This window comes from Mustela putorius, unplaced genomic scaffold (genome assembly GCF_011764305.1).
Source record: "Mustela putorius furo isolate JIRA1106 unplaced genomic scaffold, ASM1176430v1.1 tig00003962_pilon_pilon_pilon, whole genome shotgun sequence".
Lineage (NCBI taxonomy): Eukaryota > Metazoa > Chordata > Mammalia > Carnivora > Mustelidae > Mustela > Mustela putorius.
Window position 1 is genome coordinate 9,467,446 of NW_025422106.1, and position 24,190 is coordinate 9,491,635.

The 24,190-nt window shown below is 40.0% G+C and overlaps 1 protein-coding gene across 1 annotated transcript in view; it reads left to right on the plus strand.

The window, feature by feature from the left end:
• Nucleotides 1-24,190, plus strand: part of ANKFN1 (ankyrin repeat and fibronectin type III domain containing 1) — a 251,754-nt gene that overhangs the window by 91,744 nt on the left and 135,820 nt on the right. The window contains exon 2 of the mRNA XM_004747354.3: nt 3,293-3,427. The gene's annotated coding sequence lies outside the window, so the exon portion shown is untranslated. The remainder of the gene's footprint in view (nt 1-3,292; nt 3,428-24,190) is intronic.

Below are 24,190 nucleotides of genomic sequence, written 5' to 3' on the forward strand. Positions count from 1 at the left end.
AGCTTGAATTAGTGAGACATGTTCACAAATAACTTAAGCAAGTGAGCTAACTCTGGGGGTGGAATTGGGTGGAGGGGAAGTGCTGAGTGTGGAACAAACATTCTCAGTGTTCCAGATGAGAACACGGGTATTATGATGTGGAGGGTGCGGTGGTGGGGGGAGGCGGAGGGAAAGAAACACAAAGCTGTTTTTAAATTCTATCTCTGTGCTGTGGTCATTATTAGAGTCCTGTCTTAGCCTGGCCAATGTAATCCATTCTTCCCCAATACCAGAGTAATATTCCTAAAGTGCAACTCTGATGGTGTCTTTTAAAGATTTTGTTTGTCAGAGGGGGAGAGAGAGAGAGCGCGCGCACATATAAGCAGGACGAGTACCAGAGGGAGAAGAGGAAGCAGGTTCTCCGCTAAGCAGGGAGCCCGACGTGGGGCTCTATCCCAGGACCCTGGGATCATGACCTGAGCCGAAGGCAAATGCTTAACTGACTGAGCCACCCAGGCACCTAAGACTGATCATTTAACTCCCTGTTCAAATATTTGCTATTGAATGTATCAAGCATCAAATAACTGCAGGCTTATGCTTGGCATTATGGGGAATACTAGTCTATAGAGAAGAAACAACGGCTGGGAAACAGCTGGAAAACAAAAATCAAGAATATGCCGTGAGAGTGCTGGAGGCCAGGGGACAAAATAAGTGTGTGATCACTCTGGGCTGAGATGAATCGAGAAGAAATAATTAGAGGAGGTGAGACTGCACTGGATGGCCAGTTGGCAAGAAAAATTTAGATGGCACTAAGGGTACTTTAGGGTCCCTTTCAATTATAGGACCACTATTATTCTTTGAAATGGTTTATTCATTCAACAGATACATGCTAAGCACTTTAACCAAACACTCTCTAAATATTTATTGAATGCCTTCTATGTGCCAGGAATCTTGCTATCCTGGAAATCGAGCAGTAAATAGGAGACTTCACACTTAAACTCTTAGAGCAAAATAGGGATGGCTAATGTAAAGCAAGTAAGTGGAACAAAATGTGATGGATATCACGAAGGGCAAGAAGGTGCTCTAGGACCACAAAGTGGGGAGACTAACAGCCCAAGGGCCAGAAAAGTATCATGGAGAGAGGTGATGTTTAAGCCAAGACTGTAGCGCTGTACATGAGTTATCCAGACACATGGGACCGAGCATTGGGGCAGAAGAATATCATATGCAGGATTCTGGAATTGAGAGATAGAATGGCATGTCCAAGGATCTGAACGACGTTTAAAAAGGCTACACATGGAGGGCGAGTAGGAAGGGGGCAAGAAATTAGGCTACAGAGGTAGGCAGAGCCAAATTACAGGGAATTTTGCTAGTTCTCGTTGATAAGCTTTTTGGTAACATTAAAATATTTAGCACAATGTGACACAAGGACTGAGTACTTAATAAACTTAAGTACTGTTCGTTAAGAGCGGATTGAGGAATAAATAGATGAATGAGTGCAATGGACAGAACATGACTCAGTCTTGGGCATTTGCTCTTGGAAAAGCTTCATCTCCCTAGGTTTTTACGGCAGATTGAATCATGACCCCTCGGAGGCAGCCCCTAACCTTAGTAGAATGACTCAGTCACCTGGCTTTCCCCAGCAGACGGAATTTAAGTAAATCTGCATTAAAGTCAAAGTTTGTTTAGAGATAAGGATAAAGTTTTACCTGGCAATCATTTAGGCTTAAGCTGCAAAAGGGTAGCCTGACTCTTTCTTAATCCTTGTTGAAAAAATAGCCTTCTGAACCTCAAGGGCACGAATATTGCCAAATTAGATTATTCATAGCAATGCTTCCATGGACAAATAAGTCTAAGAAGAGGGAGAGGGAAAAAAAATATTCCAAAGAGAGATTTTGCCTTTCGAATGAGAAAAGAAAAAGTAAGACAATTGTGAAAAGCTAACCTGCGCCCCTCTATGGGAGATTTTATGAGTCACGGAGTTTCGCCTCAGATCCCAACTGCAGAGCAGACACTTGTCTAGGACGAGTCAGCCGCCAGAATGAAATGCTGTCTCTAGAAAGGGGTGGATTTTTAGGAACACAAGATGCCATTCCCAGGATTCTAATTAATTACCAGGCCAAAAGACTAACACTCCACCCTCTTGTTTATAACTAAGACTTTCTCCTGATTTGCTACAGAGTTGCATTCAAAATTTGGGAGTTGATTTGGCTCTCAGTATAAATAACATACCAGAGTCAGTGCCTAGTAGAAGGGTCCAAAACTATTTCTGAAGTCATCATAGCAGCTAAGCTTTCATTTGGCAGAGAGAGAATCTGAAGAGATCTTTAGAAAGATCCTTAATGCTGTTGCTAGGGACGTCTGTGTGTGTGTATCTGTGTGCTGGGGGGAGGGGGGCTGCTAATATATGCTCTCAATCAGCAATGTCTCCCTAACATAAAAGCAGCCTGTGAAAGTCATTTGCCATTTTATTTCAGAGAGAAACATGATAACTGCCTAAATAAGTGGCTTTCTAGGAAATTCGTTCTCTGTGTTTCATTAGTCATGTACGGCATAACGTCATTAAAGGAGGCAGGTACACCCATACGTAGCCGGCATGAAAGGAGCACTGGAATCTTCCTCCTAAGACTGAGCCTCTTCATGTCTTAAGTCCGAGATACGCAGACTACTTCCTCAGAACCTGCTCAGGCGAAAACTCTAGGAATGCTTGAGCAGCTCGGACCAGATTGGAAGCTTTCTTAGCTCTTGCTGGGAGCATGTAAAGGATTGCACAGGTGCCTTAGGTGGAGGAATGCGGTGGCCACCTGTGTGCTGCTCGTCCCAGGGAGCTGTGGCAGTAAGGGGGTGTCTGGTCCCAGGAGAGCTGTCAATCATTTGCAGTCACAGATTGCTGGATGGGCTCTTGGATGCCAGACGATATTTCTTTGCCTGCAGTTGATAGAGTACAAAACTAACTGACTGCCTTGCTGCCCCTCTGCTCATCCTTGAGTGACAGCCAGTTCTGATTCTGGCTTGTTTGCCATGAAGCTTGTTGTCCCTGCGTGCCGTTCCTAATGGACCTTACAAACACAATAGGCTAAGGACACACTGAAGTCATGGCATCCTTTTACTACATGCACAAGAGATTGAGAAACCAAGCCTTCTCAGGGTTGCAGTCCTGAGAATACACCTAGATTCAAGCCAAGCTGTTTTCCTCTCCCCTTTCCTCCCTGTGCATCATTTGCTCTTTTATTTTGCAGCAAGAGTAGCTTAGTGATCATGGACTTCAGCTCTTGCCTGAACTGATCCTGTTCGCATTTTATTCTTTACACAGAATAGGAAGGAGGTTCGCTTGCTTTGCGCAGAGGCTGAGCCACAGGAGAAAGCAAAGCCAATGTGATTTATTGAATGAAAGCGCTGGACAATTACCAACAACTTGTTCCTCTGCTGCCTCGAACAACCTAAACTGGTAAGTGAAATTTATTGTTGTCTTTCTTCATATGAATGGTGGGGCTTTCTAATTCACTGATTATTTTTTAAATGTACGTGTGTTGCTGCGGTTTAAATGATATAAAAAAATATGCATCTTCCAAAGTTAGCTGCAGGCAGTCCACGAAGAACGCACACAAGCACATACATGTCCATGTGGAGAGGCGAGAATGGGAGTGGGGAAGCCCCATTTCTGATAATTAGGCATTTTATTCGTAGCAAGCTTGAGGACATTATGTGCTTGCCAAACAGATTAACAAGAGCTATGAAAAACAGAATATTCTTTTGTTGTATCAGATCATTTCCCAATCGGGTTCCTGAGTACCTACAAAATACCTGTTGGGTCAGGTAAAGGTGGATCCCATCGTGCTGATAATCCTAAATGTAAACCCAGGCATCTTGTCTTTAATCTAGCTAGACATGCAGAGTGGGCTACCAGCATTCTGTCCATCCTGGGTGAGCGTGCCTGTGCACAGCATCATGACTGTGATGTTGAAGGTACCTGCTGAGGACATACGGTGAACATGCATGCAGACCCCTGCTTGATCCACTGTGACTTCTGTACCCATATGCCTTACATCCTTCTTTTAATTCCATGAAGATACATGGTTGGTAGGGCATACCAGGTTCCAAGTGGGATATTGTAAGGGTCTTATTACCCATGCTAGTCTTTGGCTCTGCCAAGGCCACTGGGAGTACCACTTATAATCAAGTCTGATTTTGCTTCTCTGCTGGGACACAAAATCCCTGCACTCACTTGATTTCTTCCTGTCCTAAATTAGATGTGAGCCAACCTCTGCAGAGGGGAAAGGTGAATGGAGCAAGCTTTTGCTTTTCCCACTACCACTGCCACTATCATGTCTTCTTTGTCTTTTCTTTGCCTGGCCTACTATAAGGCATTAGGGCCTCACCAATCCATTTCTGCTTGGTTCGGAATCCATACAAATGTTATACAGAGTTTACTATCTTTGGGGCACTCTATCTGCAGTGCATCACTGGCCTTTCAGTTGGAGTTGTGGCCTTGGATGCTGACAAAGATGGATGACGGTAGAATAGTAAACAGCATGCTTTTCTAAATAAAAACCAAAGTTAGGAACTCTGAATGATGGGCAAAATTTTGCAGAGTAGAACGGATCCCAGACCACTCAATAATCAGAGCAGGGTCATTCTCCCATGTGATTTGGCTATTTCACAAACGATGGCATTCTAACAAGAAGGAGATGGAATTGCCTAATGGTTACAGATATCAGGATAGCAGGGCACCTCTACTCATTCCCAAACTGGGTGCCTTTAGCAAACCCCTTACTTTCCCCGGATCTCCATTCTTCCATTTCCCCCCCCCTTCCCGATTGTTTCAAAGAAGACACGCTAAGTTCACTTGATTTATCCATGAGGTACTACTTAAAGCTTTCCAATTAAAGATGGAGTAGGTAGTCAAGATCATTGTTCACACACGGCAATCCCAGAGACCAGGCATCAGAAACCTGTGGATGAGGGTTTATATGGGGTGTTGATTCCTCATCAGAGGGATACAGGGTACTCTGAAGGAAGCATGATCATCCTCAGGGGATTAGAAAGGGAGAATAGAACTGAAAAATGGCATTTAAAAAAAAACAACTTCAAATAAATAGGTTATGTAAATAATTTTTATCAATACTAGTCAGTAATAACTAACTTTATATATTTAAGACACCATGATACTGAAGATCTTAAATTTTTTGAAATGAACATTTTGAGAGGAGTTAGTTCAAGGATAAGTAGAACCTCTTCATAGAATTTATGTTCAAATTACCCCCCTCCCATGCACATGGAAATAGTAGCTGTAAATGTACTATGATTTATTTGAGGAATTCTGGAAGACTCATTGGCCAGAAGAATTGTACCATCTCTAGGATTAAGGTACCTGAAATTCTTTCATCAGGGATTCAGTTAAATATTGCCGTCTTTTATAAAACAAATATTCTTAGGAGGAATGACAAATTAAGACACTCATAGCTTATCATAAGTGAATGTATCAAGTTCAGGAAAACCCAAAGGATGTTGCCTTAATGCTATATTAATTCTTCTGCTTTCTATTTATTTCATACCTGTTTCCAAGAACTTCTCTTGTAATGACCACTTCACTCTTTTTTTTTTTTTTAAGATTTATTTATTTAATAGAGAGTGCACACATGCTAACCAGAGGGCAGGGGTGAAGGGTAGGGGTGAGGGAGGAGGAGAGAATCTCAATCAGACTCCCCCTGAATGCAGAGCTCAATATGGGGCTTGATCTTACCAACCTGAGATCACGACCTGAGCCGAAACCAAGAGTTTGACGCACAACCCACTGAACCCCCCACAGGCCCTTTTATTCTTTCATTCTTGATCAGAAAATTAAGTAGCCTTAGGACAAGCTATTGCCTTCTTTTTATGGGATGCTTGAATTAGATGATTTTCCTCTAGACCGTTGAGAGTCACATGTAGGAAGCTAAACTCACCATCTTTCCCCTTTTAGATCCACTCGTCTCCCTGCATTTCTCCTCTTTTCTTAATTATTGGTGCAACCATTTGGCACTTAGTCAACGAAGCAGAGCTAGCAAAAGCTATCCTCAGGTTTCCTAACGCCTTACATCCCTACCTCCAATCACTAACCAAGTTTGGTCTATCTTACTTTCTCCCTCTTTTTAATCTGCCTAGCCCTCTCTATCCCCATTGTAACATGCTGGAGTTGAAGTCACCAGCTCTTATTCAGTCACCAGGGACTTATTCAGGGGCCTTATATTTGGTTGTGCCTGTCACAGGTCCCCTTCAAACCACCCTCTGGATACTACCAGAGTGATTCTCCAAAAGTGCAAATCACAGCCTTTCTCTAGTGCTTCCCTCCTGTGAACAGGTTGAAATCTATTATCCTTCATAATGGTATGCAAAACCCTTGATGGCCTAGCCCTGCTATCTTTCCAGACTTCTTTCCCAAGGTCCTAGTGTGAAAGTTGAAATATCCTTTGGAAGTGTCAGTGCCCAAAAGAATTCCATTAGAGCCCCTGTGGACATCAGCCCGCCAGCAATACTATGACATGTCCTAACCTGAGCTCTTATATCTGGAATGCCCTTTCCTGTCCTTCCTGCTCGTTGATTCCTCATTCATTGTCCAAAATGTTGCTCAGTCATCAACATCTCTAACTCATCCCCCATACCCTCTTCTCCTATGACATCTCCTGTCACTCATCCCTCTATGCTATTTCTTGCCTTAAACATTTGAGAGCGCTGTTGAGAGGCTAAGCTCTCAAATCATCTCTCAAATCCATATTGCCTCCCATTTGAATCCCAGATCTGCCCCCTTAGTAGTTCCCTAATTCCCTACTACATAAGGTGGGGATAACAGTTGTCCTTACTTCACAAGGCTGTTTTGGGATTCAGAGAGCTGATGCACATAAAGGTATTATTCTGAAGAGTGCCTGACTCAGAAAGTGCTATAGAAGTAAAAGCCATTATCATTATTCCATAATCTTACATATCACACTATTTCAAACATATATACATATACTTGTGTAACTGTCTTCCTCGTTAGCCGGTGAACTCTTTGGGGTACAGGTAGAGTAATCAACTTGCCTGGGGTTTTCCCAGATTTAGCACTGAAAGTCCTGCATCCTGAGTACGCCCTCAGTCCCAGGCAAACCAAGACAGTCGGTCACTCCATGGCTATTTCTTACTCACCCATGAAGTCCCAGGGTCTGTCACAGGATACGTAGGTTACCAAGATGATCACCCAAAGGGTTTATCAAATTAAAGAACCAAAATTAATTGTCTTTTTTCACCTTCTTCCTCATAAACATCCTTTTAAACTTCAAAAATAAGTCTTCTTCCTACTGTGAAGTCACCACTGACGTTTGGAAACTTATCACTGAACAACTGAATGTATTTTTTTAAATGCACAGGAACCTGAAAGGCTGCTTCCGCCCTGTTACATATTATCAGTGTAACAGTATCAGCCACTCCTTAGCAATCAAAGACATACCTGTCATGGTAAGAGTGGGTGGGGAATAGGAGAAGGGTCACACTTTCTTTTCTGTCTAGTGATGGGCAGGTTGAAGTGTAAAGGTCCCCAGTTCACATCACAGTCTGAAGAGCAATCTTGTCGCAGTCAGAAATGTTCCCTTCGCTGAATGTATCTGTCTACCCAGCTGTCAAGAATGGCTAGAGTTACTGTTTCTAATATGCTTTGTCTTACAACTGCTCCTCACCTTACAACTCCTCTAATATGCTTTGTCTTACAACTGCTCAGATCTTTTTTCACAATACAAACATGATAAGAAAGTCCCACAACCAAACTCCTCTGAAAAAGGGACTCTGGATGTGCCACAACTCATAACAAGGACAGGATCTTCTCCTTAGAATCAAGGTCTAGGAAGAAACTGGCAGACGGCCAGACCAAGTACCCTCAGGCAGAATAATAGCAGAATTGCTAAGAGCATGGACTTTGGAGTCAGATTCAATCCTGCTTCCTCCATGTACTGGCTATAGAATCTTAGATAAACTTCCTAACCTCTCCGGGCCTCCGTGTCCCTGCTTGCACATGATGGTTTAATGACAGTCCCAACTTCCTCATAGGGCTATTATTATATTTTGTCTTAGCCTTGAAAGTAAAACCCGAGGCAAAGCCAATTGTGAATGTTCTGTTGGGTATTGGGAGACACAACCTCAGGGCATTAAGAATGGAGCCATCATGGTAAAAGGGAAATGAGTAGAGAAAGAAGGGAACACAAATATAGGTGGTTTGTAACTGAACTAGCCAAGGCTTCACGAGAAAACACATCTAGAGGTTTGTGTGTGATTGCTTCTAAGAAGCCCTCAAAACAGTCCATAAGGGAAGAATGGAGAAGAAATCATCTGAGGGCTACTTCTGGTCCCCTGCCTCGCCTTGGTCCAGTTTTCACACTTCCAGATGGTGACCCAGTCCCTCATGGTAGCCATGAGTAAAGCTGGAGCCTCCCTCCGTGGGTCTGGTCGGGTCAGAGCTGTTGCAGCTCCTGTCACAGCCAGCACGGTGGGGGCCATGCCAGAACCCACCCTTCACTTGATACAGCTGGTGTTTGGAGACAGGAAAATGGTGGCAGCCAAGGCTATCTACTAGAGCAAGCAGCCAGAACCCAGGGAACAGGTGGTTTTTTTTTTCTTTTTAAAGATTTTATTTATTTATTTGACAGAGAGAAATCACAAGTAGATGGAGAGGCAGGCAGAGAGAGAGAGAGGGAAGCAGGCTCTCAGCAGAGAGCCCGATGTGGGACTCGATCCCAGGACTCTGAGATCATGACGTGAGCCGAAGGCAGCGGCTTAACCCACTGAGCCACCCAGGCGCCCGGGAACAGGTGGTTTTAAAGTAAATCTGGGGAGGCTCCACTCTCCACAGATTATTCTTGCCATTTTGGGTCTGGATTCTCTAGGCTGCTATCACTCTTTCCTTAAAGCTTGGTCCAGGTGTATTAAAAGTGTAGCTGGGATTATGCTGTAATAAAGAACAGAAATTTTAATTTTCATAAAGTGTAATTCATCAATTTGTTTTATGGTTTGTGCTCTCTGTGCCTTTTCTAAAAAATCACTGTCTTATTCAAGTTCACAAAGATTTTCTCCTGTGTTTTTTTCTGGAAGTTTTACAGTGTGAGCTTTTGCAGTTTGGTCTCTAATCTATTTCATTTCAAGTTAATTTTTTATATATGGTATGAAGTAGGGGTTGAGGTTTTGTTTTTGCATACAGATATTTCATTGTCCCAGCACTAGTTTTTGGAAAACGTCTTCTTCCCTATTGAATTACCTTGACATCTTTGTCAAAAATCAGTCCATCAAATATGTGCGTGCTATTTCTAGACTCTCTGTTTGGTTTCATTTAATCTGTATGTCTGTCTTTATGCCACAGTCTTTATCTGGAGAGCTATCTTTATACCAATACCACAGATCTTGTTCACCATGACTTTATAGCAAGTCTTGAAATCAGATAGTGTAAGCTTTACAACTTTTTATTCTTTTTCAAAGTTGTTTTGGCTATTTTAGATCCTTCCACTTTTATAAAAATTTCAGAATCAGCTTTTTGATTTCTTAAAAAAAAAAAAAAACAAAAAAAAAAAAACAAACCTGCTACATTGGGACTGCATTGAATCTAGCATTAAGTTTGGAAGAATTAACATCTTAACAATATTGATTCTTCTGATCTGATCCATAAAGAAAGTATACACCCCTGTTTATCTAGGTTTTCTTTAATTTTACACATTAATGTCATGTAGTTTCAAGTGTACAAGTTTGCTTTCATTTTGTTTATTGCTAAGTAGATTTTTATAGAATTATTAGACTATTCTACAAAATGCTCATGTCATCTGCAAATGAAGGCTTGCTTTCTTTCCAGTGTTTATGCCTCATTTTTCTTGCCTTATTCTCTAGCTAGAATGCTCAGTATAATAGAAGACATAGGAATGGACATCCATGCCTTGTTACTAATCCTAGGAGGAATCACTTGGTCTTTAGTTAAGTATAATGTTGTCTGTAGGTTTTTGTAGATTGTCTTTATCAGGTTGAGGAAGTTCCCTTATATTCCTGGAAGCTTTTTTTTTTTTTTTTTTTTTTTTTAATGAACAGATGTGGAATAATGTCAAATGCTTCTTTGTTTGCATCTGTTAAGATGACCATATGATTTTTTAAATTCTGTTAATGAAATGAATTACATTGATGAACAGTTGAATGTTATACATAACCCTGCTTTCCTGGAATAAACCCTACTTGATTGTGATGTATTATCCTTTATGTATATTGCTGGATTTTATTTGCTAACATCATGTTGAGCTTTTTTGCTTCTGTGTTTATGATAGACATTGAGCAGTAGTTTTCTTTTCTTGTAATGCCTGTTTTCTGGTATTGATATCAGGGCAATGCTAGCCTCGAAAATGAAACCAACTTTTTGGAAGAGTTTTGTGTAGAATTGGTATTTTTTTTTTTCTTAAATGTCTGGCAGGCTGTAACATTTAACATGACCTTTATTAAATATTGTGGGAGAAAAGAAACTATTAGGATGGAAAAAGAAAGAATAAAACTAGAGACTAGCTTTCCCATACAGGTTCTTTTCCTGTCTCCCAAATTCTGGCCCTGTAGCTGTATTGCAGAGACCAGCCCACCTTCAATCAACAGATCTGTTTGCTCTTCTCTTTGGAGCTCAGGTTCCCTAAAGCCTCTGTGAATGAAGAAAAGAAAAGATACATTTATTTCCTTAGAGAAACTCCAAGAGTTTTTCCTTATTTACATAATGCCTAAAAATTGATTAATAGGATATACCCATCCAAGGAATACTACTCAGCAATAAAAAGTGAAGAACTACTGATAGACATAACAATGTAGGTGAATCTCAAGATAATTAAGCCAAGTTAAAGAAGGCAGATTTAAAAAAAGAGAGAGTGCATAGTGATTATTCCATTTGTATGACATTCTAGAAAAGGAAGCCTTTCTAGAAAGCAGCAAGCAATAGTTGCCTGAGAGGAGCAGGCTTAAAATAAGTATTTTTTGCACATTTGTTTCTCTCAGGCACTTTGCTAAATAATTCATATGTATTGTCTCATTTAAGACTCTAATATTTAGACATGATTTTTATAATTGAGGTAAGGAATACTGGTAATGATAAGGAAATTGAAGGTTAGGGACAGTAAATAATTTGCCCAATGTCATGCAGTTCATAGGTTGAAGAGCCAAACCCAAATTAGATCAGCCTAATATCAAAGTCCCTACCTTTTATTTAAGGTTTATTTATTTATCTGGGAGAGAGACAACACAAGTGGGAAGCGCAGAGGGACGGGGGCAGAATCTCAAGCATGCGCCCTGCTGAGTGTGAAGCCTGATGCAGGACCCATCTCACAACCCTGAGATTGTGACCTGAGCTTAAATCAAAGAGTTACTCGCCCTACCAAATGAGCCACCCAGGCACCCCAAAGTCCCTACTTTTAAAACTGTGCTTAAAACTTATCATGATTATCTGAGGTTGAAGAATGGAGTAAAATATAACTATAGATCTCAGCCTGTTTCAGTAAACGTGGCTAACAAGGAATGCCCTCTGAAGAGTGACATCCCAGACTTAACACAAGGAAAACAATTTCCCTGCCAGTTCTCCTCCTAGGATTCTGTATCTGTTTTGCCCATCAGGTATTTCATTCAACATTTGAGTCTCTTTTTCTTCTCCAGTTAAATTTAATACAGAAATGCAGAGAGTACTGTTGCTATTGTTTTCTAGACAGTTATCTGGGTGCTCCCGGAATGATGCAATATGTTACTAAAATTCCCAGCAGGAATCATATGGCATATGAAAACAGTAACTGAGGAAAAGTTAATACATTTTGTACTTCTTTTGTTAAATTTATTCCTCAGTATTTTAATCTTTTTAATGTCATGCGATAATAGAATTGTTTTCTTCATTTTCATTTCATTGTCTTAAATCAGAAGAATAGAAGAGTTATAAACAAAAGATAGACTTATATTGTCTTATATTTTTATTACCTTTTATATTTACCTCCATAGTTTGCTCTTTCTTCCTTGTGTGGACTTGAGTCACTGATTAGTATCCTTTCATTTCAGCCTGAAGGATTCCCTTTAATATTTCTCTCTCTTTTTTAAAGTTTTATTTATTTTTAGAGGTGGTGGCAGAGGAAGAGGGAGAAAGAGTATCTCAAGCAGACTCTCCACTGAGCAAGAAGCCCAACGTGGGGCTCAGTCTCACAACCCTGAGATCAAGAGTTAGATACTTGGGGTGCCTGGGTGGCTCAGTGGGTTAAGCCTCTGCCTTTGGCTGAGGTCATGATACCAGGGTCCTGGGACCGAGCCCCACATAGGGCTCTCTGCTCAGCAGGGAGCCTGCTTTCTCCTCTCTCTCTGACTGCCTCTCTGCCTGCTTGTTATCTCTAATAAATCAATCAATCAATCTTTTTAAAAAGAGTTAGATACTTAAAAGACTGAGCCACCCAGTTGTCCCTCCCTTTAATATTTCTTTTTTTTAAAAAAAGATTTTATTTATTTATTTGACAGAGAGAGAGAGAGAGAGAGAGATCCCAAGCAGGCAAAGAGAGAGGCAAAAGCAGGCTTCCTGCTGAGCAGAGCCCAATGTGGGGCTTGATCCCAGGACCCTGAGATCATGACCTGGGCTGAAGGCAGAGGCTTAACCCACTGACCCACCCAGGTGCCCTAGCTCCCTTTAATATTTCTTGTAGGAAAGGTCTACTATAAAATTCTGTTAGTATTTTTTTATCCATAAATGTCTTACTGTCACCTTCATTTTTGAAGAGTTGTTTTGCTGTATAGAGAAACTCTTATTTAAAAGTCTTATTTGACAGTCTTTGTTTTGGCATTTGGAATAGGTCATCCCACTTCCCTCTGGCCTCTATTGTTTTCTAGTGAAAAATCAGCTGTAATTCTTCCTGAGAATTTCTTGTATGTAATGTTATTTCTTTTTTTTTTAATTATTTTTATTAGCATGTAATGTATTATTTGCCCCAGGGGTACAGGCCAAAGGTCATCAGGCTTACACATGCCACAGCACTCACCATATCGCATACCCTCCCCAATGTCTGTAATCCAACCACCCTCTCCCGACCCACCTCCCTCCGGCAACCCTCAGTTTCTTTTGTGAGATTAAGAGTCTCCTGTGGTCTGTCTCCCTCCCAATCCCATCTTGTTTCATTTTTTCCTTCCTTACCCACCACAACCCACACTCTGCTTCTCAAATTCCTCATGTCAGGAAGATCATTTGATAATTGTCTTTTTCTGATTGACTTACTTTGCTAAGCACAATACCTTCTAGTTCCATCCACTATGTCACAAATAGCAAGATTTCATTTCTTTTGATGACTGCATAGTATTCCATTGTGTATATATACCACATCTTCTTTATCCATTCATCTGTTGATGGACATCTAGGTTCTTTCCATAGTTTGGCTATTGTGGACATTGCTGCTATAAACATTTGGGTGCAGGTGCCCCTTTGAGTCACTACATTTGTATCTTTAGGGTAAATACCCAGTAGTGCAATTTCTGGGTCATAGGGTAGCTCTGTTTTCAACTTTTTGAGGAACCTCCATGCTGTTTTCCAGAGTGGCTGCACCAGCTTGCATTCCCACCAACAGTGTAGGAGCGTTCCCCTTTCTCTGCATCCTCTCCAACATCTGTCATTTCCTACCTTGTTCATTTTAGCCAAGCGTGTGAGTTGACTGGTGTGAGTTGGTATCTCATTGTGTTTTTGATTTGTATTTCCCTGATGCCGAGTGATGTTGAGCACTTTTTCATGTGTCTGTTGGTGATTTGGATGTCTTCTTTGCAGAAATGTCTGTTCATGTCCTCTGCTCATTTCTTGATTGGATTATTTGTTCCTTGGGTGTTGGGTTTGGTAAGTTCTTTATAGATTTTGGATACTAGCCCTTTATCTGATATGTCATTTGCAAATATCTTCTCCCATTCTGGTTGCCTTTTGGTTTTGTAGACTGTTTCTTTTGCTGTGAAAAAGCTCTTTATCTTGATGAAGTCCCAATAGTTCATTTTTGCCCTTGCTTCCCGTTGCCTTTGTCAGTGTTCCCAGGAAGAAGTTGCTGCAGCTGAGGTTGAGAGGTTGCTGCCTGTGTTCTCCTCAAGGATTTTGATGGATTCCTGTCTCACATTGAGGTCTTTATCCATTTTGAGTCTGTTTTTGTGTGTGGTGTAAGGAAATGGTCCAGTTTCATTCTTCTGCATTTGGCTGTCCCATTTTCCCAACACCATTTGTTGAAGAGATTGTCTTCTTTCCATTGAACATTCTTTCTTGCTTTGTCAAAGATTAATTGACCCTAGAGTTGAGAGTCTATTCCTGGGCTCTCTGTTCTCTTTCAATGACCTATGTGCCTGGTTTTGTGCCAGTACCATACTGTCTTGATGATGACAGCTTTGTAATAGAGCTTGATGTCTGGAATTGTGATGCCACGAACGTTGGCTTTCTTTTTCAACATCCCTCTGGCTATATGGGGTCTTTTCTGGCTCCATATAAATTTTAGGATTATTTTTCTCATGGTATTTTGATAGGGATTGCATTAAATGTGTAGATTGCTTTAGGTAACATAGACATTTTCACAGTATTTGTTCTTCCAATCCATGAGCATGGAACGTTTTTTTCATTTCTTTGTGTCTCCCTCAATTTCTTTCATGAGTACTTTATAGTTTTCTGAGTACAGATTCTTTGCCTCTTTGGTTAGGTTTGTTCCTAGGTAGCTAATGGTTTAGAGTACCATTGTAAATGGGATTGACTCCTTAATTTCTTTTTCTTCTGTCTTGCTGTTGGTATATAGAAATGCAACTGATTTCTGTGCATTGATTTCATATCCTGACATGTTACTGAATTCCTGTATGAGTTCTAGCAGTTTTGCAGTGGAGTCTTTTGGACTGATACATAAAGTATCATATCATCTGTAAAGAGTGAGATTTTGACTTCTTCTTTGCTGATTCAGATGCCTTTTATTTCTTTTTGTTGTCTGGTTGCTGAGGGTAGGACTTCTAGTAATACCATTTTGAATTGAACATCCAAAATTTTGAATAGCAGTGGTGATAGTGGACATCCCTGCCATCTTTCTGACCTTAGGGGTAAAGCTCCCAGTTCTTCCCCCTTGAGAATGATATTTAATGTGGGTGTTTCATAGATGGCTTTTATGACACTTTCCCTACACTTTGAAGAGTTTTGATCAAGAAAGAGTGCTGTACTTTGTCAAATGCTTTTTTTGACATTTTGACATTGAGAGTATCATATGGTTCTTATTCTTTCTTTTATTAATGTATTGTATCACATTGATTCATGTGCGGATGTTGAGCCAACTTTGCAGCCCAGGAATAAATCCCACTTGGTCATGGTGAATAATTCTTTTAATGTTCCATGTGCACTAGAGAAGAATGTGTATTCTGTTGTTTTGGGATGGAATGTTCTGAATATATCTGTGATGTCCATCTGGTCCAGTGTGTCATTTAAGGCCTTTATTTCCTTGTTTATCTTTTGCTTGGATGATCTGTCCATTTCAGTGAGGGGGGAGTGTTAAAGTCCCCTACTATTATTGTGTTATTTCCTGTGTGTTTGATTTTGTTATTAATTGGTTTATATAATTGGCTGCTCCCATGTTAGGGGCATAGATATTTTTGTTAGTGTTATTGTTTTTGTTATTTGTTATTGTTAGCTATTCTTGTTGGACAGACTCTTTAAGTATGGCATAGTGTCCTTCCTCAACTCTTATTATAGTTTTTGGCTTAAAATCTAATTTATCTGATATAAGAATTGCCACCCCAGCTTTCTTTTGATGTCCATTAGCATGGTAAATTGTTTTCCACCCCCTAACTTTAAATCTGAAGGTGTCTAAAATGAGTTTCTTGTAGACAGCATTTTGATGGGTTTTGGTTTTTTATCCATTCTGATATCCTGTGTCTTTTGAGTGGGGCATTTAGCCTATTTACATTCAGAGTAACTATTGAAAGATATGAATTTAGTACCATTGTATTGCCTGTAAGGTGACTGTTACTGTATATTGTCTCTGTTCCTTTTGGATCTACTACTTTTAGGCTCTCTCTTTGCTTAGAGGACCCCTTTCAATATTTCCTGTAGGGATGGTTTGGTGTTTGCAAATTCTTTTAATTTTTGTTTGTCCAGGAAGTTTTTTTTATCTCTCTTTCTATTTCCAGTGATAGCCTAGCTGGATATAGTATTCTTAGCTGCATGTTTTTCTCATTTAGTGCTCTGAATATATCATTCCAGTTCTTTCTGGCCTGCCAGGTCTCTGTGGATAAGTCTGCTGCTAGTCTTAACATTTCTACCATTGTATGTTACAGACCTCTTGTCCCAAGCTGCTTTCAGGATTTTTTCTTTGTCACTAAGACTTGTAAGTTTTACTATTAGACCTATTTTTATTGATTTTGACAGGGTATCTCTGTGCCTCCTGGATTTTGATGCTTGTTCCCTTTGCCATATTAGGGAAATTCTCTACTGTAATTCACTCCAATATAATTCACACCCGTATACCTTTTGCCTCTCTCTTTCTTCTTCTTCTGGGATCCCAGTTATTCTAATATTGTTTCATCTTATGGTATCACTTATCTCTTGAATGATTCAGTAGTTACCATTGTGTTTCTTTGGACACAAAGTAATAATGGACCACTTATCCCCTTGTGGTCCAGTAGTTTTTTGTCTCTCTTTTGCTCAGCTTCTTTACTCTCCATCATTTGGTCTTCTATCCCATGAATTCTCTCTTCTGCCTCATTTACCCTACCAGTAAGAGCCTCCATTTTTTATTGCACCTCATTAATAGCTTTTTAAATTTCAACTTGGTTAGATTTTAGTTCTTTTATTTCTCCAGAAAGGGATTTTATTTCTCTAGAAAGGGCTTCTCTAATATCTTCCATGCCTTTTTCAAGCCCAGCTAGCACCTTGAGAATCATCATTCTGAACTCTAGTTCTGACATAGTACCAATGTCTGTGATTAGCTACCTAGCTGTCAGTACTGCCTCTTGTTCTTTTTTTTTTTTTTTGTGGTGAGTTTTTCTGCAGATAAGTTTTTCTCCAGATAAGAATATATGAACAAGAGAATAAAATACAAAAAGGGGGGCAAAGACCCCAGAAAAATATATGCCAGCCAAATCAGAAGAGATCTAAAACTGGGGGAAGAAGAAAGGGGGAAAAGAGAAATAAAAATGAAATAATAAAATAAATAAATATTTATTTATATATTTATTTATGTATTTTTTCTTTCTATATAAATATAATATTTGTTATTATGTATATTATAAATAATATACATAATAGACTGGTGAATAGAACAGAACCACCCACTTGATTTATGGTGTATTTTGGTGTTTTAGAAGAAACTACCTCCCAAAACTTGAAAGAAAGAAAAACTTATGTATATACAAAAATAAGGGGTAAAAATGATGAAGGGATGGAATATGACTATAAAGATGAAAGTTTTAAAAAATTCTAAAAGAATTGATAAGTTGGTTGGAAAAAAAAAAAGAGGAGAAAATATGCTCAGGCTGGAGACTAGAACAAAGCTATGTGCTCTGGGTATATTTAGGGTACATTTTGATCTATTAGAAGAAATTGTATACCAAAATTTTTTAGAAAGAAAAACCTATATGTATACAAAAAATAAGGTTAAATACAATGAAGGGATAAAATATGACTATAACAATGAAGGTTTAATGAAATTTTTTTTAGAAAGGTATTGTTAAGATAAATTAGTTAAAAAATGTTAAAAGAGGAAAGAGGAAAAGTTGAAAAAAATAGAATAAGAAAAAAAAATTTTTTTAAATTAAGATTTGGAAGACTAAAGGATCATGGGGGCAAATCCATGAATTCTGTGTGATGCTTTCCCCTAGCTCTAGAGTTGCATAGTTCTCATTGATTGGCGAACTTGGTCTTGGCTGGATATTCTTGCTGATCTTCTGGGGGAGGGGCCTGTTGCAGTGATTCTCAAATGTCTTTGCCTGAGGTGGAATTGCAGTACCCTTGCCAGGGACTGGGCTGAGTAATCTGCTCAAGTTCGCTCTCATAGCTTTTGTTCCCTGAACACTTTCTGTACCACTTTGAAGGACAAGAATGAAAATGGCAGCCTCTCAATCTCTGGCCCAGAGGAGCCGAGCCTCAGGGCCCCACAAATCAGTGCGCCCTCAGAGATAAGCAATCACTCCTGTCTCCCTGATCTCCGGCCACACTCCGAGCTCACCTGGCCTGTCACCAGGCATTTCTATCTCTGGCGCATGGCCCTGTTAGGAGTCTCCAAACCCAGCAGATTCCTGCCACACAGCTTTTCCCGGAGGAAGAAGGAGAGTCTCCCCGGATCTGCCACTTGTGGGGTCCATGCTCAAAGGAGCGGTGGCCCACCTGTGCCTTGGATCACAGTTTAAGGTAACTCTGAGTTGAGAGCTCACTCCTCAGCTCTGTCTCTGTAGTCGGCTTCCCCACTCCGATACCTGGGAGCTCTGCCACACTCAGACACCCCCAATCTTTCTGTGACCCCACAGGTCCTGAGACCACACTATCCCCATGAGGACTCCACCCCCACTTAGCCTTTGGAGTGATGTCCCTTAGTGGAGCAGACTTCTAAAAGTTTGGATTTTGTGCTCCTTTGCTCCACTGCTTGCCAGGAGTTGGCCTCTCCCCCCACAGTCTATCTTCCCATCACTTTGGATTCACTTCTCAGCACGTCCTACCTTTCAGAAAGCGGTCGATTTTCTGTTCCTAGAATTGCTGCTCTTCTTCTCTTCTGTCTCCTGTTGAGTTTGTAGGTGTTCCGAATGGTTTGTTACCTATGTAGCTGAACTCCTGGGATCTGATGTCATTTCAGTCTGCTGCTACTCCACCATCTTGCCTCTCACCGTAATATTAGTTCTTGTTTTTAGAATTTTCCCTTTGTTTTAACTTTTGGTGGTTTAATTATGATGGGTCTAGCTGTGAATCTCTTTGAATGCATATTACTTAGTGTTCATTGAACCTCTTGGATGTGTAAGTTAATGCATCTCATCAATTTGGGGAAGTTTACAACCATTATTTCTTCAAATATTCTTTCTCTCCCCATCTTTCTCCTCCATAAACTCCTATTACGTGTATGTTGGTAGACTTGGTAGTGTTCCACACTTCTCTGAAACTGTTCATTTTTCATGTTTTTCTCTTTTTGCTCCTTAAACTGGATAATCTTAATTGACCTATCTTCAACTTTGCTGATTCTTCCTTCTTCCTATTCAAATCTGATATTGAGCTTGTCCAGTGAATTTTTCATTTCAGTTCTATGTTTCAACTTCATAATATTTATTTGGTGCTGGATTTGTTTTATAAATTCTACCTCTTTACTGGTATTCTCTTATTTACTGAGATATTATTCTCATATTAGAGATAATATTCTCATATTAGATAATATTCTCCATATTAGAGATGGATTCCTTTGGTATCATACTTAGAATTTTTGTCTAATAAGTATCATTCAGACTTCTTCAGGGCAGTGTTTATTGACTGCTTTATTTCCTGTGAATGGGACATATTTTTGTTTGTTTTGTGTATGGCTCATATTTTTCTTGTTAAAAACTAGGCATCTTAAATAATATAATGTCACCACTCTAGAAATCAGATTATCCCACCTCCTCAGGGTTTATTGTTTAGTGATTTTTCAGAATTAAATGTGAAGTCTGTATTCTTTGTCACTTCAGTGGCTGCTGAAGTCTCTCCTTGGTTAGCTTAGTGATCAGCTAATGAGTAAACAACAATTTTCTTAAATGCCTGAGACTAGTAAGTCTTCCAGTCTTTACAAAAGGGCTCTGTGCACATGCTAGGGCACACCTTACATACTCAACCTGGCAGTTAACAGGCCTGCCTTACTCTTCACTTCCTGCTTGCACACAGCCTCAACATCAGACAGAAATAAGAGCTTGGGACCTTTTCAGGTATTTTATAAGAATGCGCCCAGTGCTGGGCATACGTATGGTCTGATAGATCCCTGGCAATGTGTCAGAGCTTTTCAAAGTCCTTCATGGACATCTCATTTCCTTTTAAGTTTTTTGGTTGGTCTATTGTTTGCCCCACCTTTTAACTACCACCTCCCGCAGCTGTGATGATTAAACAATTGCAAACGTTTGTTTTTGACAAGATTCCTAAGGGGAGAAGGTTATGCGCACTTTGTGAACTCTGAGGCAGGTCAAATAAAAATCTTTGAGTGGGGTCTTCCCGGGAACCACCAGTCGGGTCAAATAATGATGATTCTCTCAAAATGACATTTTGAAGGAGCTCTGTCACCATTCTTCACCATCCAGTGGCTGCCCAGTTACTGTTTTGTGTGTGTGTGTGTGTTTTGTTTTGTTTTTATCATCAATATACATTGATGGTCTTCAAGGCTATCAGAGTTGAAGAAGATAGGAACTGAGCAAGTTAAAAATGCCACAAAGCTCACTGTTCTTACCAAATCAGCCACTATTCTCAAATAAACACTTCTTGGATTGCTGCAGACCTTTGGTTAATTTCCACAGTTCTGAGAAAGTTAATTTTGACAATTCCTGCTAGTGTTCTTACTGCTTTTATGGAGGAGTGATTTTTGGAGGTCATTACTTTGCCATTCCCACTCTCATGCTATTCTTTTATTTTTAATTTTTCTGTGAAATAAACATTTCTGTGAAATGTTTATTTAGGTGCACCACTTGTAATCTCAGTTAGAGGGGTAACTGGGTGGTTCAGCCAGTTAAGTGGCTGACTCTTGATTTCAGCTCAGGTCTTGATCTCAGGGTTGTGAGCTCAAGCCCCATGTTGGGCTCCATGCTGGGCATGGAGACTACTTAAAGAAAAAAAATAAAAACTCAGTTGGAAAGTTTTGTCTTTTATTAGGAAATTAAGCCATTTGGGTATATTGTGTTCACAGATATATTCAGTCTTATTGTTACTACTTCATTTTACATTTCTATTTATCATGTTTTCTTATTTTGTGTTTTTATATTTTTTAATTTTTTAGGCTTATCTTTATTCCTCTCTTTCTGCTAATAGTTTGAAGTTCAACTTTCTGTTTTACTAAAAGTTACTGTAAACATCCATATAAAAATATCTAAACTTACATTTTTCTATCAAAATAAAACTAAATAGTATAATAAGTACATAAAGTCATATCTTAATGTCATAAAACAAATGAGAAAACTATTTAAATTACTAGAGTACAATGTACTCTAGTGTCTTCCCTTTTTTGGGAAGAAGATTGAGGTAATCTTAACATTTGCTACTATATATTGTGCGGCTCTTAGCATTAAACAGGATGCATGCTTTCATTTGTTAATTCATTTAATCTTCACAACTCTGTAAGAACTCTCCTTATGATGATGAAACAAACTCTGAGAATTTAAATAAATTTCCTAGAGCCACTTAGATCATAGATAACAATATCATGATCCAAGCTTGGGTCTGCCAAATTCCAGAGCCAAAGCTACACTGCTGCTCAAAGGTTTACCCCTTTCTATGAGGGTAAAAATTTAAGAGTACAGTTAGTTGGGAGGAGTGTGCATGTTTATGAGAACAAATAATACAAAGTGTCTTTCTCAATACCTTTCATCAGACAAAATTTTGAATATGGGGGGGGAGAGAAAATATAATGACAGATGAAATCTAGAAGAATAGAAACATGCTGAAAGATGGCCAGGAAGGAAGGGACAGCTGGGGCAGTATGAGAAGGAAGTCAAAGAGACAGAGAAAGTCAACCTATTTTGACTGAAGGGAACAGATGGGAGATGAGCAAAGACAAAAGGGGCCATGTGGGTAGGTGTCATCAGTTAAAGGGCAAGTAACTGGAATTTGATCAATCGACAAGAATTTATTTACTGGACTCCTGGGCACTATGTGAGATACAAAAGAATGTAGAGTTATTTTGGGAATGATAATGATGTAGACAAGACAGATGGCTTTAACCTGGGGCATTAACACTGAAGGAAAAGGCTAGAGACAGAAGGCAGAAAGAAAGAGGTTAAGGCAATCTCCTTGTGAGCCAGCTTGCATATCAATCTGGAATTTCTGTGGGAAGAGCAAGATATAGAGGAAATGCTGAAATTGCTATTGAATCAAAGTTAAAGGATCTATAGATGGAACGAGAAAGATGCCAAATCACCTACCCCCTCTATTTCTGCTTTTGTGTAAATTAAAAGATTATTAAAAATGGAAATACACCCATATGTACATACACACTACAGATAGTGCTTTAAGTCATCCTTCCAAATGTAAATATGGCCATTTAGCTAAGACTGGGTGGGGCCTGGTACATGTGACTACAACTGAATAGGTCTGACGACCTCGGAAGGTACTAGGAAGTCTTTTTGGGTTGGAGGAGATTGCAAGCACGACTTAAAAGGTGCCTAAAGACATTCAACAATGTAAGGAGGACAGCTTTTCATTTGTAAAAGTGAAAGTAAGTCAAGGTTAGTTGGCACCAGATGGAACCCCATTCAGAAGCTTGAGGAGGAAATGAGCTTTCTGAGTAGTCCCTTAATATGTTATTTGTCATAGACTCTCATATGAGCATTCGTTTATTCTAAAGTATGTATTGAACATCTACTGTAACAAAAATGATAGCTGCCATGAGTTTCTCTATATTCTAAGCTCTTTACATGCATTATCTCATCAAATACTCATAACTGTATATGATGTTAGTATTTTCCCCATTTTATAAATGAGAAAAACAAGATTCAGATGTGTTAAATAACTCACCCAAAATCACTTAGTCAGTAGCTGGAAGAGAAGCAATTCATAGCCTAATCGGTATTGTATTTCTTGTACTTCGAGTCAGACATATTTTAGGTATAAAAATTAGGGGCACCTTGGTGGCTTCGTGGGTTAAAGATTCTGCCTTCAGCTCAGGTCATGATCCCAGGGTTCTGGGATCGAGCCCCACGTCGGGCTCTCTGCTCTGGTGGGAGCCTGCTTCGAGCCTGCTTCCTCCTCTCTCTCTGCTTGCCTCTCTGCCTACTTGTGATCTCAGTCTGTCAAATAAATAAAATCTTTAAAAAAAAAATTAATACTTGGCAGTCCTCGTTCTTGAGCATACAGACTAGCTAGGAGACAGAATGCCAAACAGCTGTAATACAATAACATATTTTCTATAAGAGGCATGTACTAAGTGAGTAAAGTAACACACAAATTTGCCTGTGGCTGTCAGAGATCACTTGAGCATAGACTTTAAGTATCAGCAGTCGTTTCCTAGGTGATGAAAGCACAGATGGAATCCCAGTACAGGCAAAAGCAGTTCAAACAAGCACCCAGAGGTAGGAAAGAGTTTGTACTGTTTAGGAAACCCTAAAGAGATCAGAAAGACTGAAACATAAAACATAGAGGAACAGTGAGAGATGAAGCTGGAGAGGCACGTACCTGTATGTGGGGCTAAAGAATTTAGAATGTATCCTGTAGAAGTTGGGAGAGCTTTGAAGTCAATCCTGTGAAGAGTTGGGCTGATAAAAGAGGTTCTACATGGTATTGTATCAGGGGGTCCATAAGCCTTTGAAAAGTCAAGGACTGGAGATGACCTCTGAGGGGCACAGCTAGCTAGCAATGGCAGGATTACAAATGGAAGGCTCCATTGGAGATTCAAGGGGAGGTGGTGGGAAGACAACAGCATGCTCCAGAGAGACCTGGTCCCTGTGTACCAGAGGCTCCCCTGGGGTGGAGACACTTGGCACATAACTCCCTCAGCCATTGTTTTCATTCATGCGTTTGCTCATCCAATGCACAGATGTGCATAGCCATAGCCTCAGTAGCATCAATATTTCAGTAATAATACCCAACTTAATGGTGGATGCCTTTTGAAATGGCATGCCTGATCTGGAAATTGACTCCAAGGATGACATTTGGGAGGACCTGTGTAGAGATGTGTGGAACAGCAGTCAGGTACAGCTTGGAGAACGCCAGTTACGAGTGCCCTGGGGGACACTGTCTGGGGTATCTGAGGTGAGCAGAGAGGGACCTTTGGGTATAAATCCCCCAAACTTCTGAGCACTGAGGTAGCTCACCAAATCTCAGACAAGAGTCACAATTTAACATCTCAAGAGAATGGGTATCTGCAGGAACAACCACACCCAACAGAGGGCAGCATCTAAAAGGAGGTAGGTAGAAAGATGCCAGTTAAAACACCCAGGAGAAACTGAACAGAATCCCTGGATTATAGATTTGAGACACTTCTTCCCATTGGGATAAAAACTGAAAGACTTGAGGAGAGGCTCCTGTCATATATAAGTTTGTAGG